This window comes from Salvia splendens, chromosome 22 (assembly GCF_004379255.2).
Source record: "Salvia splendens isolate huo1 chromosome 22, SspV2, whole genome shotgun sequence".
NCBI lineage: Eukaryota > Viridiplantae > Streptophyta > Magnoliopsida > Lamiales > Lamiaceae > Salvia > Salvia splendens.
Genome location: NC_056053.1, coordinates 6586813 through 6604360, shown reverse-complemented (window position 1 = coordinate 6604360; position 17548 = coordinate 6586813). Strand labels below are relative to the sequence as shown.

The 17548-nt window shown below is 44.7% G+C and overlaps 1 pseudogene; it reads right to left on the bottom strand.

The window, feature by feature from the left end:
- Window positions 1-272: 272 nt before the first annotated feature.
- Window positions 273-9568, bottom strand: LOC121787152 (annotated as a pseudogene).
- Between the last annotated feature and the right edge of the window lie 7980 nt (window positions 9569-17548).

The following is a 17548-nucleotide window of genomic DNA, read 5'->3' as shown; positions in this document are numbered from 1 at the left end:
TTAAGCATACATCTCAAATTATTATAACTAAATATTTTACATTTTATGAATATAATTAATTTTCGTCATTATTTATTGGATTGATCGCTTGTTAATCTTATCGATTGCAACCCGATGGGGTAGCCCGAAACCCGAGCTTTTAGGGTTAGGGTTGAACTTTTATAACACGAAAGAAATCACAACCCGATTAGCCCGTAACCCGAATAGGGCCAGCCCGTAACCCGATGGGCCAGCCCGATTGACCTCCCTAAATAGCATAATGAATGAATGAATGATAAAAGGAACCAACTTGTGATGCTCAGATTAAGGAAATTAAGCAAAGGTTTTATATCTTATCGACAGCTTCGCCTAGCAAATGATATACAGGTTACTTACACAGAGAAAGTTGCCAAAAAATCAAGCCGCCTCCGCCGATAAGATCTCGAGCTCCGCCCGCCACAACAGAGAGAGCCTCGGCGTTGCCAACTCCGGTGATATGTCAATGGCTTGTCTCAACATCTCAATCACTTCCCTCATCTAAGGCCTCTTCCGCACGTCTTGCTGAACGCAGCGCTGGATCACCTCACAGATGACTTCGAGCTCGTTTTCCTTGTGAGATTTCAGCGTTGGATCGACCAAGCTGCTGAAGTTCTTCCTGTCGTTCAACGAAGGAGCAGCCTGACAAAATTTTCAAGATTTAGATTCGGATACGAGTATTAAACAATTTATGACTCGAAGCAAACTGTCTCCTAACCGAATCTAAAGTACGAACCCAGTTCATGAGAAGCCCTTGCTCTTCCGAATAAGGAAGCTTTCAGGATATAATTTCCAGCATCAAGATTCCGAAGCTGTAGACGTTAGTCTCTGCATCAGCATGTGGGGGCAGCTCAGAGTGCTCCGACTCATTTTCTGCAGGGTTCTTTGACTTGGCCACGAGGTCTCTCCAAAACCCGACATCTGCAACCTGAAAAGGGTGTTTTTCGGTTCACAAATGGATTAAAAATATGTTCTTGATGTTGTTTCGTTGTCAAGATTGAGCTTACTTTAGCAGCGTAGTCTTCTGTTAGAAATATCTCTTTGGAAGTGAGGTTGAAGTGAGAGATTGGTGGATTGAGCTCATGCATGTGTTGAAGGCAATATCCAGTTCCCATGATTATCCGTGTCCGTGCACTCCAATCGAGGTGATCAAGCCCTTCAACTGCATGAAAGAGAGCATATTCAACGAGGTTAAACACAGTAACGTACATACAAATGGAGAACATATCCTCGAAGAGATTTACCGTGCAGATGCTCAAAGAGAGAGCCGTTTGGAGCATACTCAGAAACCATTATTCGGGTGAAAGGATTGTCCTCCTCACAGTAACCGATAAGATTAACGAAATTTTTGTGGTTTATCCGAGACAAGGTATCAATCTGTGTACAGACAGTTAGAAATAAAATTCACCTTTAGGAGACGATGACTTCTACGAAAATGAAGGCAGATTATCTGCTTACCTTCTTCCTGAATGCTGTTTCGGAGTGTTTGGACCAGTCTTCGAGAGCGAGTACAGTGGTTGAAATAACAGCAATTTCAACTCCACTCGATAGAGTGCCCTTGTACACCGTGGCTATACCATCTTCGGTTGAGATAATATTGCTGAAATCCTCACACGCAGTTTCCAGCTCGGGTCTGTTCAGCTTAGGAACCCCTAAAGAAGAAGCATGCTCATTTCAATACGTATATTGAAGCCTAAGCTATGCTGATTGCGAGAAGTATACCTGTGACGAATGCTTTCTGCAGCTGCCCACTCAATCCGGTCTTCCACAGACGAATAGTTTTAACTGCTCTGCTTCTGCAGATCACGAGTATAATTGATGCAACCACAAGCAAAAAAAGTAAGGTCGACAGCCCTATAATAAGTTTCAGGGAGTGCCCAGATTTTCTGGGATTGGTTGAGTGACAGAAGGAGGCGATGGAACAGGAGCTGGTGCCCTTTTCTTCACATTTGGAACAGCAGGAAACGACCCACTACTTCTGCTCGGAATAGCAACATTTCCCAGTTGAACAGGGGGCACGACATTGGGGGGTAGGGCAACGAGATTAGTTGACTGTTCAACTAGTACGCGGCGCTGGTTGGTCTGGTCGTCCACATTACATCTGACAGCTGACTCCGGTAAATCTGAAAAAATACAATAACAAAGGCAACTATATAGATATCATCGGTTTAAGAAAGTGAAGGTGGGATCTCGTGAGTACCAATGCCACAGGCATCTGGCTGATTATGCAACGATTCACTTCCAAGATTGAACCTTAATGAACGACAACATTTGCAAATTGTTAACATTCCACAGGAGAAGATAAAATTCGCTCAAATTTACAAAAATGTGCGATCACTTACAGTCGGTATAGAATGAGATAATGAAGTATGGCCACTCTAGCTGGTGCCTGGAAGGTATTCGATTTCTGTGATCGCTTAAAAACACTTTGCCAAGTGCTGTTCGAAAAATTGCATACAAGGAAGAAGATAAAATATGAAAGGGTTTATATGCTTCAAAGCACAGTAGAGAAGTGAAATATCTCACCAGTGCCCGATTTTTCTATTCATGCACTGTCCTTCACTTAGGAATATAAGTCTCCCAATCTCGAAAGGAATGCGTCTTTCAAAGCCATTGTTACAGAGAAACCTGCACAATGGACGCATACAGTCTAGGTGATAAATACTCATTGGAGTGACCTGAAACATGTGAGAGTTTGAAGTATATACATACAAATGTTTTAGGGAATGCAACCGGCCTAATTCACGGGGAACTGTTCCACTAAACTTGTTGTTTCTCAAGTCCAAGACTTCCAATGCCGTGAGCTTTCCAAACTCGTGTGGAATGGTACCGAGAGATGGTTCTTCGATAGATTACTAATGATAGCAACAAAAGGTTTAAATGAGCATCGATCTGATAAAGCAATCCTCAAGACCATACCGGAGAGGCAGAAATTCTAACATTACTTATTTATAGAAACTCTGTAATTCCTACGCAAATATGAACTCAAATTCAAACAGAATGAATAGATTTTCAAGAATCAACGAGATGGCATATCTTTAATTTCTTGAAATCAGATATCAGTACTCAACTAATGTGAGAAACTGCAACAATTATGCAACTTCTAATAGTATGCACGTATAAACAAAGTAGAAACTCACAGAACTCTTAAATGAGAGAGATTTGCAAGCTCCGGCACCAATAGCCCGACCAAGTCTCGTCCATTGAGATCCCTACACAAACATAAAGATTCATAACTACAGAAATTAGAAACACGTCAGCGACATTCAAAGTCCTACTAAAGACAACCAACCAACACAATAGGAACTTACTGATACGGACCGATCTTGGAAGGTCTACCACCGAGGAAATAGGAGAGTTGTTTGGCCGTTGGAGAAGAATAAGGGGACAGGCCAAACTGAAGCAGAAACCGGTGGAGAAGAATAAGGAGGCAGCAGAGAAGTAGCTGGAAGGAAAAAGGAAGAAGCGGCAGTCCAGTTCCTATTTTTATGCTTTTAGTTATTGACTTTCGAGTATAAATAAATGTAAGCTAGGGAGTGGAAATCATCTTGAATAGATCATTGTAATTGGACGACTTGAGTCGTAGGCCTCTGCGGAGGAGTGTTCTTCTTTATTCGTCTGGCAATACAAGTGATCGGATTCCTAGCATTACTATCCTTACAATATACATATCATAAAACAGAGCATAACTCGTGCTCCCTTCCTTCCTCTCGCCTTTCACTCCTATCAATTGGTGCGGTGAACAATGGTGAGCTCTAGGGCGGACACGCGACTGGATGATTTGGAGAAGGCGACGGGTGATTTGCACCAGAGCAACCTCTCGTTGGACGCGGCTGTAAAAGAACTAAATGCTCAGTTCCGCCACACGGAGGAGCAGGTCGCAGCCATGCTTCAGGAGATGCGCGAGGGCTTCGCATCGCTGAAACTCAAAGACACGACCAACCAAGACGATGGATCCACTTCAGCGAATCACATCGCAAAACAACCAGCCACCGGGGGTGCCTCGGCGTCGCCCATGCCCACATTCGATGGCTCGGACGCCCTCGCTTGGCTTGCACGGGCAGAACAATACTTCTTGATCTCGGGAACCGCCCCCGAGGACCGGGTGGGCGTCGCAATGGTGGCTTTGGCAGGCGCGGCCCTCCCTTGGTACCAGTTGCTGCGACTTCGAGTCCCGGATCTGACGTGGGCTCGCTTCGCGAGAGAGTTGATGAAACGCTTTGGAGGCACTGGGGCACTGAACGAGTATGAAGCGTTCGCAGCTGTCCGCCACACGGGCTCCCTCACTGAATTCGTGGCGGCTTTTGAGGCACGCCTCGCCCAAGTTCCAGACATTCCGTGCCAGCAATATTTAGGATTTTTTATGGCTGCCCTCCGTCCGGAGGTCCGCATGCAGATGAAGGCCTCCAAAATCACCACCTATGAAGATGCCGTCGAATTAGCCTTGGACATCGACATGCTCGCATCCCAGCAACCCCCGCGGATAGCCCCTGCCCCCTCCCACAGCGTGTCGCAGACCTACACAGGGCAGCAGCGACGCCCGTCGTCCACAGGGTACTCGAACCCCCCCTCTCAATTCTCGTCCACGGGATCGTCCCGGCCAGGGTCCAAACGATTCCGGAATATTTCCCCGGAGGAGTACAGGAGGCACATCGCGGCTGGCACCTGCGTCAAGTGCGGCCTCAAGTTCAGCCCGACTCACAAGTGCCCTCCCAAGACTCTTAATGTCCTCATCTGCGAGGAAGACGATGTACCAGGGGATGACTCTGACCTCGAAGAGACCACGGAGCTGGACGACATGAGCAAGCCGGAGCTCTCCGTTTTATCCTTAAATGGGCTGGATACGGCAAATACCATGAAGTTGTTTGGACATGTAGGAGCACAGCAGGTCAAGATAATGGTGGACAGCGGTGCGAACTATTGCTTCATCTCCGAGCAGTGCGCACAGCAGCTGAAACTGCCGATTACCCCCACATCACCCTATTCGGTCGTCCTCGGTGACGGGTCCACGCGACGGGCGTCTGGAATCTGCAAGGGGGTCACTGTCACAATGGCCAACGAAGACTTCACAATATCTTGCTATGTGTTTCCCCTCCGAAACATCGACATAATTTTAGGGGTCTCGTGGCTCGCCTCCCTTGGTTATGTAATGGTCAATTGGCAACATTCATCCATGGATTTCTCCATTGACGGCAGACCGGTAGCACTCAAGGGGAACCCGACCCTCATGCGTCGGGCCTGCTCTACCCGGGACCTCCGTCGCCTTGAGGAGGGCGACTGCGGGTGGATCCTTCATTCAATGGACACAGAAGCAGTAACGGCTCCTTTCGGCATCGATCCCGCCCTCTCGCCCGACGCCAAGAACCAGCTACTGCAACTGATCGGGGGATTTCCCTCCCTCATGGAATCCGCAACCGGGCTACCCCCCCGCCGGCAAATTGACCACCGCATTCCGCTGCTACCAGGTACGGAACCTGTCTCCGTTCGTCCGTATCGATATAATCATCTACAGAAGGACGAAATGGAAAAGCTCGTAGCAGAGATGCTGGGTTCGGGCGTGATCCAGCCTAGCACGAGCCCGTTCTCCAGCCCGGTACTCCTAGTTCGCAAGAAAGATGGCTCTTGGAGGTTCTGCGTGGACTACCGGGAATTAAACAAGAGGACGGTTCCTGACAAATACCCAATTCCGGTGATACAAGAACTCTTGGATGAACTACACGGAGCAAAGTGGTTTAGCAAGATTGACCTGAAGGCCGGTTACCATCAAATCCGCGTGGCAGCCGAGGACGTGCCAAAGACCGCGTTCCGAACCCACTCCGGTCATTACGAGTTCTTAGTGATGCCTTTTGGTCTCACCAACGCCCCAGCTACCTTCCAGAGCCTCATGAACGACATTTTCCGACCGGCGTTGCGGAAGTTCGTTTTGGTGTTTTTCGACGATATACTGGTCTACAGTACATCCTGGCCCGACCATCTACGCCACCTTCACCAAGTCTTTGAGGCGTTGCGCGCTCATTCCCTCGTCGTCAACTCCAAGAAATGCTTCCTAGGGCGGGACAACGTCGAATATTTGGGCCACATCGTATCTTTTGAGGGAGTTAAAATGGACCCGGCCAAGATATCAGCAGTCCTCCGTTGGCCTACTCCATCCTCATTGAAGGGAGTGCGCGGATTCCTGGGCCTGACCGGTTACTACCGCCGTTTCATCCGCAACTACGGCAAAATAGCGGCGCCACTCACGGAACTCTTGAAGAAGTCACTGCCCAATTCTCCTAAACAACCGTGGGTCTGGCCTCCTGCAGCAGCCTCGGCGTTTGACGCACTCAAGGCGGCTTTAACTTCGGCTCCCCTCCTCAAAATGCCGGATTTCGCCAAGGAGTTTGTAATTGAGTGTGACGCCTCAGGCCGAGGACTAGGAGCGGTACTAATGCAAGAACACCAACCGATTGCATACTTTAGCAAGAACCTGGCAGCGCGTTGGTTGGCCAAGTCCGCTTACGAGAAAGAGCTCATGGCCCTCGTCCTCGCCATCCATCACTGGCGGCCATACTTGCTGGGCCGCCGGTTTGTGGTCCATACCGACCAACGCAGCTTGCGTCAGCTTTTGGCTCACCCTCTGGCGACCCCTGCACAACAAAATTGGGCAGCAAAGTTGTTGGGCTATGACTTCACCATCGTCTACAAGGAAGGGAAGCTAAATAAGGCAGCTGATGCCCTTTCCCGCCGAGATGAGGAACCAATAGAGTTTTCGGCCATATCCCTTCCAGCTTGGCCAGAGTGGTCGACCATTCAGACCGAATTACCGTCGGACCCGGCGCTGCTAAAAATCAAGTCAGCTCTGGAGGCAGGCCAGCCAACCGCCCCACATTACGAGATGGTGCACGGCATCCTCTTCTACAAAGGGAGGATCGTCGTCCCTCCCCACTCCCCGTGGATACCCAAGCTCCTCGCTGAGTTCCACGTCACACCCACGGGGGTCACTCAGGCGCATACCGCACCTATCGCCGGTTAGCTTCCAATGTCTACTGGCCAGGGATGATGCGGCGGGTCTCCCAAATTCGTCGCAGCTTGCGCGACATGCCAGAAACACAAGGCCGACACCAAATCTCCAGCCGGCCTCTTGCAGCCACTTCCAATTCCATCCCGGGTTTGGGAGGACATTAGCATGGACTTCATTTCCGGCTTACCCCGAGCCGGAGGATTCGACTGCATTTTCGTTGTCATAGATCGCCTATCCAAGTATGGACATTTCATTGGATTACGCCACCCCTTCACAGCTCGACAAGTGGCTGATTTATTTACCAACGAGGTGGTTCACCTCCACGGTATACCTCGATCAATTGTGTCCGATCGCGACCCTATATTCCTAAGCTCGTTCTGGAAAGAGCTTTTTCGTGCCACGGGAACTAAGCTGAAGATGAGCTCGGCTTATCATCCAGAAACGGACGGCCAGACGGAGGTTTTGAACCGTTGTTTGCAAACGTATCTGCGTTGCTTCTCGTCGGACCGCCCAAAACAATGGCATAAGTGGCTGGCTTGGGCGGAGTACTGCTACAACACCAGCATTCACTCCGCCTCGGGGATGACTCCCTTCGAAGTGGTCTACGGTCGCCCCCCTCCTACCTTGCACTCGTTTCTCCCGGGGAAATTCGAGCCCAAGCGGTCATCGACACGCTGCGTTCTCGCGATGAGGTGCTGGAGTTGCTGCGCCACCACCTCCAACGTGCGCAGGACCGGATGGCGGCCTCGGCCAACAAGAAACGACGAGAGGTGGAGTTTGCCGTGGGGGACATGGTTTATGTGAAGTTTCGACCCCATCGGCAATCCACCCTGTTTTCCTCCCGCAACAGGAAGATGGCCCCACGTTTCTTCGGCCCGTTTCGGATAGAGGCTCGCATTGGCGCAACGGCTTATCGTCTACAGCTCCCCGCATCCACCCGGATCCACCCGGTGTTCCACGTTTCGCTTCTAAAACGGGCCATAGGCGAGGCCACATCGGAGGCCACTCTTCCCGACGAGCTCGGAGGAGCTGCTCTTTCCTTCCTACCTGAAAAGGTATTGGCGACTCGAATTGGCCAGCGCGAGGGTGGGGCAGTCGACCAAGTCCTCATCAAGTGGCTCGGGATGGACGAGGATGAAGCCACGTGGATGGACGTGGCGGATGTTCAGGGCCAATTCCCTTTCTTCAGCCTTGTGGACAAGGCTGTTACGACGGATGGGGCAGTTGATACGGACCGATCTTGGAAGGTCTACCACCGAGGAAATAGGAGAGTTGTTTGGCCGTTGGAGAAGAATAAGGGGACAGGCCAAACTGAAGCAGAAACCGGTGGAGAAGAATAAGGAGGCAGCAGAGAAGTAGCTGGAAGGAAAAAGGAAGAAGCGGCAGTCCAGTTCCTATTTTTATGCTTTTAGTTATTGACTTTCGAGTATAAATAAATGTAAGCTAGGGAGTGGAAATCATCTTGAATAGATCATTGTAATTGGACGACTTGAGTCGTAGGCTTCTGCGGAGGAGTGTTCTTCTTTATTCGTCTGGCAATACAAGTGATCGGATTCCTAGCATTACTATCCTTACAATATACATATCATAAAACAGAGCATAACTCGTGCTCCCTTCCTTCCTCTCGCCTTTCACTCCTATCACTTACAACATATGCACTTTACCATCCAAACAATGAACACCCAACCAAGAGCACGGGCTACAGTCATCAGGATTCCAACTCGCTAAAGCCCCAGATGGATCAAAATTCACCTTAGCTCGAAACTGCAGCAATGCATATCCTGAAACTCCGGTTAATCAAGTCAATACCTCAAACCATCCAAACACAACTAATCACCAATGCCGGGGTTATAAAGCAACATTAGCACTGAGAAAACCCCCCATACCTTCCGGATCAAAGGAAGGGCAACCATGAATTCTCAATACAAAGACTAAAAATGTGAAACAAAGCAACTGAGATCCACAAGCAGTCCGCCTACCACTCATTGCTTTCCGAACCATTCGTTATGGTGGTGGAGGCAGTTTCCTCTGCCAACAGCCAGGACTCTATGAAAACACAAACACACAAAATCGCAAGCTCTTTCAGTGCATACGTCGCCCCCGAGCAATACAGAATGACACAATCTCAAAACAGGAATGACAAATTTGTTCCGCTCTTCAAATCAAGAATCAATACAACTATGCAATCTCCCAACTAGCTCATAAAAACAATCTAAAGCAACAATTTAAAACAATTTATTTTAGCCCCTTTTGACTAAGTACCTCCGTTTCATGAACAACGGCATAACCTGGCTAAATTGTCTCCGAGATGCAAGCTTCGGCTGGAAAAATCAAAATGCAGCATATTGATTTCTTGAATTCGAAAGAAATGCATAAAAACAAGGGTGATTCTACAAACCCTTTTACAATCATATTGACTAGAGGCAAAATGTGCTGTAAAAGAATAACCTTTGCAACAACCAATCCATGAAAAAGCAAAAAGGCGTGCAGAGATAATCGAATTGGGATATGGTGCATAACATTATTGCGTAGAAAATGAATTGCACAAACAGAAATGAAAGGAATTACTTAGTCTGATTGGGAAAGAGCGAGATTTTCTTGACTACCCTATTCAGGATGATCGCAGAGGTTGAAACTCTCTTCGCCCATCGTTTCTCTGAAAGAGAAGGGAAGGGAAGTGGGAAAATCTCTCTCTGCCTTTCTCTTTAGATCATTCTTTTGTTCATTTTATTTATTTGATTCTTTGAAAAATATACTCGCATTTAGGGTTCAAATGATGTACTAGTAGAAATAATATATTGATGATTCATAGGAAGAGATTCAAATGAGAATTCATCTTATTTTAAGAATGTGACTATTATTTTTCAATTTTTGTACAACAAATATATATTACGTGTAATGCTTTCATGTTCGTCAATAAAATAAATATTTAAATGCATAACTTACTTTACAATTAATTGTGTAATACTTCTATTGATGTAACCTTGAGTGCGTGCGTGTGCACCATGAGCTGAGCCCAATGGAGAATCTTAGCCGGCCCTAAAGTCGTTAAACAACGCAACAGTTACATAACGCCAATAAGAGCATTTACAACGTACGCACTTTTCCTAGGCCAAGACTTTTACCATGTCATCATTCTCATATCTCCGTGTTAAGGGTGTTTCCTTTAACAAGCACCGGCGGCGAGTTTCGCTCGGCGGTGGAGATAAATTTCCGGTGGCCAACAGGCTCGGCGGACGATGGCGGAGTTTCTGTGCGCGGGAGTCGCACCCGTCGGGCAGATAACTCGGCGATTGATAGAATACTCCGGCGTCCAATTAGGATCGGCGGAGGGAATCCAAAATTAGGATTGGAAAACACACGTTATCTTTGGGAGAGAAAATATTTCATTAATTGATTGAATGAATAAAATGATAACAACCTAGCCCTATTTATAATACTAGAATACTAGCTTAGGGAACAAGAAAACAAGATACGAAAAGATACTATGAATCAAAAGATAACTAAACAAAAGATATGGAAGATAAAATATATCTAAACTAAAGGACTCGTATCAACTCCCCCACGGTTAAAATCCACCTTGTCCTCAAGGTGGGAACCACGAAGCAACAGAGAGAGTTGAAAGCAGAAGCTTCGGCGAGGCATCTCCTCCTGGATCAAATGTAAATATGCACAGTCGCTGTATTCGAGCCAATGCAGATCCATTTCGTACCCCACCCTTTATCTCGAACTCCCATTGTGTTGGATCAAGAAGATCACCACTCTTGTCATCAAACACCGAATCAAATGTAAATTTCCTTTCATCAACAGCCAGTGAATCTTTGGAAAGTTTTCTCAACATCGCACCTTCTTTTTCACCCCAAGAATTCCAAACATCATTTTTGGATGGCCCTCGAACAACATTGGATGAGTTGACGACATTCTTCCCTTCGTCAGTAGAATCGTCCCCCTCATCTTTGTCTAACGATTCCACTTCCTCTTTTTTCCTTACTCGTTTCTCACTAGGCAATCTAATGGCAACGTTTGATACAGATCCTATATCCGAACTGACAGCAACACGATCCCCGGTCTTATTTGCTGCTGTCTCTAATATGGAGTCCTCGAAATCACCAAGCTCCTCTTCTTCACCAATCTTCTCATCATATGCCCCGACAAGCACTTGCAGCGGCGTATTGTCGGTCTTGACGATCTCTTCCATGGCCTCGTCGTTTGGAACATCAAGATTAGCGCCCCCATTGTTAGCGGCATTGTTGGGAACATCCTCAACTAGATTATTGTCATCAATATTCTCCTCAAACAATGCATTCACGCGGGCGAGAAGAGCGGCTTGCTCCATTCTATAAATCCGTAATTTCTCATTGTAATCGTCTAAGGCCGCTTGTTGGACAGGCGTGAGTGATCGAACCATGAGTTCGGGATTATTGGGGAGACCACGCGTTGCCTCGAATCCCTAAACTGTCTGGACTTTTGAGGCAGGTTCACAGAGCCGGATTGGGTCCGGGCAGCTGCAGGCAGCATCGTTGTGTGGTGACTCGGAGATTGGTCGAACTGCTGTGGCTCTCCAAACGGGTGGTAGCTGCGGCGGGGTTGGTTCGGCTGTTGCCAATCCAGGGGGTCGGTAGGTTGATTGGATGGTGGCTGGTATGATGGCAGATGGTGGCGCCGAGGCTGGCGGCTCACGTACGGGCTTCTATCAGGCGGATAGGGATGTGACTTGTCCGGTTCCAAACAGGATGGTTGTTCCTCGCAGGTAGAACGACGCACGGGCAGTAGTGGACAACGGCGATTAGTTCGATGTCTAGGCGGATCCCAGCAACTAGGTGGACGCGGCGGTGGTTGATCATAATCCGAGTACCCCTGCGATGTCCGGTGAGGTGGTGGTTCCCAACAAGAGGGTTGTCGCGTCGGTGGAGGGTCATAGGGATCGAAATCCTGTAGTGATCGGTTACCGGGAGGATCGCAACAGGTAGGGTGGCGGATCTGGACCGACTCCATTTGGTGAGGCGGTTGCGTATCCCAGTGGTATTTTGCACGGCGCCCAACTTCGGTGTAGCTGCGTGACATATGGTGGTGGTCGGTGTATGCGTATGACATGTGGATGGATTGAGGCGTGGCTGTGGTGGATGATACCGTCTGACTTCAATGCGGCACGCGGGAATCCTTCCCGTCGGGCGTTGCAGAAGTAGAGTTGTCCGGCGGACAGGCGGGACTCGACAACCAAAGAAGTTGCTGTGCGCGGAATGGTTTCCGTCGGGCAGCTGTGTAGCTTCTGTTCGAGATGGTGGGAGGGTCAGCTCTCAATGAAAGCACCAATTGTTAAGGGTGTTTCCCTTAACAAGCACCGGCGGTGAGTTTCGCTCGGCGGTGGAGATAAATTTCCGGTGGGCAACAGGCTCGGCGGATAACAATTATATGGAAAATATATGATAATATAATAATAAAGATATGGGAGATATTTCCGAAGATATACTCGTATCAACTCCCCCACGGTTAAAATCCACCTTGTCCTCAAGGTGGGACCCACAATACAATGAAAAGCATCGCGAACATACGCTTTGGCGGGCTATTCCCTCCTGGATCAAATGCACACCAAACAGTTGAGAATCTCAGTCGTCGTGGACAATAAATCATAAGTGCATTGACATCAGAAATGTAGGTTGTCGCCCAGTAATCCGGTCCAGTTGGCATGCACTCTAGCGCTACTGTCAAAATTCCAACCTTCTCTTCATCATCTAAAAATACCCCTTCCGCTCCAACGTGATCTCGGTCAAGTAGTTGATCAATTGCAGTTATTGGGCAAGGTTTTTTTGATGCAACAGTAACATCAGCAATTAGTTCTAGGGAATCATAACTGAATTTAGGGTTGCTAGGTGCTGAGTAAAGGCTCGGTGGATGCTCGTCGGAGGCAGCAACGGGCTGCTGGTTGAGGAAGGGTGGAGCTGTCAGTAGAGCGGGGTTCAGCGGCCACGACCTTGACTCTGCGAGCGACATCTCACATGCCTCGTCTTGAGATCCTTCACTCTGTTCAATTTCATCGCTCACATCTACCCCGACAGCAGTGTTGATGCCAACATCGGTGATGATGTTGGGAACATCGTGAATGTCTTTGGGAATATCCACACTCAATACCATCGTGAAAGTGTTATCAATGTTCTCCTCAGTTATATTCTCATCATCAGTGTTCTCCTCAAACCGAGCGGTCAAACGGGCGAGCAAGGCGGCTTGGTCCAATCTATACACACGTAATTTCTCGTTGTAATCGTTTACGGCGGCTAGTTGGGCATGGGAGAACGATCGAGCCATAAGGTCAGGATTATTGGGGTCAGAACCCTGGTATGTCGCTTCACCATAGGCGAGGTACGGGCCGTGAGGCGGCGACTGATCATAGGTCGAAGAACTCTGCTGCGTGCGCACCCATGGCGGGTCCCAACAAGTGGGCTGTCGGGCCTGGTAAGGATGATATTGTGGGTGGAAGTGCCTATCCTGTGGATAGGATTGTTGCAGATCTAATGATCCAATCAGATGGTGTGGTGGCTGATATATGGGCTGCGATGGGTGGTGGGCGAATTGCGGCTGACGGTAGTCGAATTGGTGATGATAATAGGCAGCATAGGTGGATGACATGATGGAGGTAATTCGGAGGATGAGAACCGAATGAAAGCACCAATTGATAAGGGAAAGACCCTTATCAAGTGAAAAAGATAAAGAAAGTCGCAGAGAAACCGTGCTCTGTCGACAATCGGAAATTATAAACGAAAAAGCTAAATAAAGATAAAGGACAATAATTATGATTTCATTGATTGAATAATGAGAATAACAATAGGTCCTATTTATAATACTCCTATGAATAACCTAACTTGGTGAATAAGATAACAATTATATGGAAAATATATGATAATATAATAATAAAGATATGGGAGATATTTCCGAAGATATACTCGTATCAGTTTCATTGTGTATCATTATCATTTTTCTTTTCTTGGTAACGTAATTTTCATGTTTTGTTAGGCTACGAAAACTTTTAAATTAGTAATTCTTTGGAACTTGGATCTTGTCATGTAGCTAGGATTTCATTGCTTAACTGATAATATATGCACAAGTTTATTTTATTGTAATTACAAGCACGCTGCTGCAATTTTAACGTGAATCGGTGTTTTTGCCGCGTCTCCTTTTATTATGCATAGATGTATTTTATATCTCACATTATATCACTAAAATAAAGCCATTTTTCATATTATTTCACTATAAAACCATTTTAGTAAGTATAAATTGGTCACTAAACTGATAAAAATACTTAATAAAAGATAAATTGATTAGCTATTTATTGAGCTCCAAAAGTTCTTGCAAAAACATTAACACCGACCAACTAGAAAGATGGTGCTCAATCCTCCAATAAATGTATACTAGTTCGAGTAGGATTTACGATTTTGCTAGGAATGCAAGATTCGATATAAGTTAATTGGTAGAACCAAATAGATAGGTGATCCAAAACAACACACGGCAAGACAAATGATTCAATATCATTTTACATCAAAGTGTTCGAAACAATAAGTATAATTGGTGACAAAGTCCAAAATAATAATTAAAAGTTATTTCTTTATTTAGAAGAAAGTCCACCTTATCGCTTTAGAAGAAAGTTATTTCCTGACTCTGACTTTTGTGTCTCGCGGAGATATCCCCTGTAGAGATTAAAATAATAACACGTTTATCACATCGAAAAAATATCTAATTAGAATGCATGGATCCTAATTAAAGTTTTTGTAATCACTTATTTTTTCTTAGAAAAAATTATGGAGACTCGTATTACAGTTTCAAATATTCGAGGCCACCCGAGGCATCACGTTCAAGGCCGGCCAGTCGCTCACGTCCCCAAAATCTCCTCCTTTGACGTCTTGTATTTTCTTGAAAGAATTCGTAATTTAATTAAATCAAGAGATTTAAATAAGTGCATAATCAAAATTCATAGATAAATAGTCAACTTAATTATTTGGGAAAAAGAATAATCCCGTACCTTAATTTATTCGGGAATTACTTAATTAGTTCCAAAAATTAATTAATTAGCCCAATTATAATTTTAAACTTCATAGGCTCCACCAAATCAAATTGCATCCCAACTATTGAAAAAGCGGCAACCCACCCAATTAATTTGTTAACTGGTCCAATTTCTAAGAAATTTTTGGCCCAAAAAGAATCCAGCAATTAAATCAAGCGACCCCTTTTTCCTTCTCTTCTTCAGGCTTGCGTCTCCCTACTCAAATTCAGTGACTTGGACGTGTTCACCTCCTCAAATTCATTAAGGAGCCTTAATGAATTTCATAAGAACATAATCATTTCTATAATCATTTTGTAGAAATGTTTTTCTTAGTTTTACACTTCTATATGTGGTGTTTTAATTAATAGTATGTTATCTATAGTCCTTAATATCACATGTTTCGTTTGCTATATAAAGCCACACTATAGTAGGATATTCCAAAACTATCCTCTTATCTTTTTCTATCTTTCCAAAGTTGATGGTTATATTAGTAAATTCCACATAATTTAAGATTGATATAGTGTTGCACATATTATTATCACTCAATTTTCCATGATAATAAAACATCAATTTTCAGCCTTAATTCAACGGGCCCTTGTCCATTGAACGGGCCGTACAGTAAATTTAACCCAACATATCAAACACTAGATTTGACCATCAAATGCCCTTTAAATGTGTCTATATACCAATTCAAACACATTATTTTGGGGGTACAGTTGTACCCCCTTGTACAAGGCCGGATCCGCCAATGGTCTTTTCTCTTGTACGAGCTCACTTTCGCAACAACACAGTAATAGTACTCCCTCCTTTCCTTCTTAATAGAGACGATTTTTTTTGTGGAGATTAAGAATAGTATGCTAAGTGCATAGTGCATAAAGTAAGATATAATAAAGTAAGAGAGATAAAGAGAGAATAAAGAAAGAGAGATTGTTACTTTTTATTAAAAATAAAAATGACTCAATTAACATGAAAGGTGAGGGAGTACCTTGGTACCAAATCTAATTCGCAATTTTGATCAAACAACACTACAAACCGTGCTACGCATAGCACCCATTGAAATAAAACAAAACAAAACAAACGTGATCAAACCACGTTGGTTACATGTAATACACATAATTGCCTACATAGCAAGAAATGATATTTCACATTGATTTTCTTTTCTTCACAACCTAGCATTTAAAAGGCATAAGAAAATGGCAGACGCTACAATACTATCGTGTGAGTATTATCGGTTTTCTCCTCAGCTATATTTTCATCACCAATGTTCTTAACCCACTTGGTCACGCGGGCGAACAGGGTGACTTGCTCAAATCTATAAACATGTAATTTCTCATTGCAACCGTTTACGATGGCCTGCCGAACGATGAGTTGGGCGGCATAAAGCGATCGCTAATTAGGAGTCAGCATTTTATCCGCCTCAAAACTCAAGAAACTTACCAAAACAACCGATTGATGTGTGATTGACTCAAATGCATAATTCAAGTTATACAACTCAACCATAAACACGCAGACAGATCTACTAAGAAAAACTACAAAACAACGAGTTTATTAGTCGTTCACACTAAAAATAAACAATAATTGTTAACACTTCCTCTGTATATCAGAAATAGTCTCATTGGTGGATGATACGGATTTTAATTTGCAATTGGTAAAGTATAAAAGAGAAATATATAATGTTGGTAAAAATATGAGAGGGAGAAGAAAAAATGTGAATAATGTAAAAAAGAAAAAGATAAAAGTAAATAATAAATTAGGAGTGACTTTCCATTTTTAGTATAAGACTAATTTTGATGGATGATAAGAATGGAAAAACGAACGAAAGAAGTAGTAGTTTGAATCCGAATATTAAAATTCTGTCCCCACCACTATTTATAAAATCTACACTTCTTTCGGAAGCTGACTAAGGAGAACTTATTTGTTATGAAAAGTAGCTGGATTAATATTTCTAACTTTGTTGAAAGATGAAAAAATGAAATGGATAGCAAAGTAAAATAGTCATGACTGAGACGGCTAAATACTTTTTCCTTTATATTACTCACTCTATCACTGTCCCTGATAATTTGTCCCATTTTTTCATTTTAGTTTATCTCACATAATTTGTTCAATTTCACTTTTTATCATTTTTTTATAATAGATCTCATATTCCACTAACTCATTCCTACTCACATTTTATTATAAAATCAATATATAAAACTAGGACCTATGTTTCACTATTTTTTGAGACAAATTATCAGGGACTAAGAGAGTAGTATTTCACAACAAGATTTGGGTCGAAATACTAAAAGATAGAAGCATAGTGACACTGGTGGACACATTAAGGAGAGGGGAGGGGCAATTTTTTTTCCTATTTTTCTTCTTCTAAAACTTCCAAAATTTTCATAAACTGATCTTTTAGCCCCTACCAAACTAATGGCGTTGAAGAACAAATTGCCGGATGTTGAAGAAAATAAGTGGCTGAAATTATAAAATTGCAGAGGAAAACAATTGCGGCTAGGTTATTA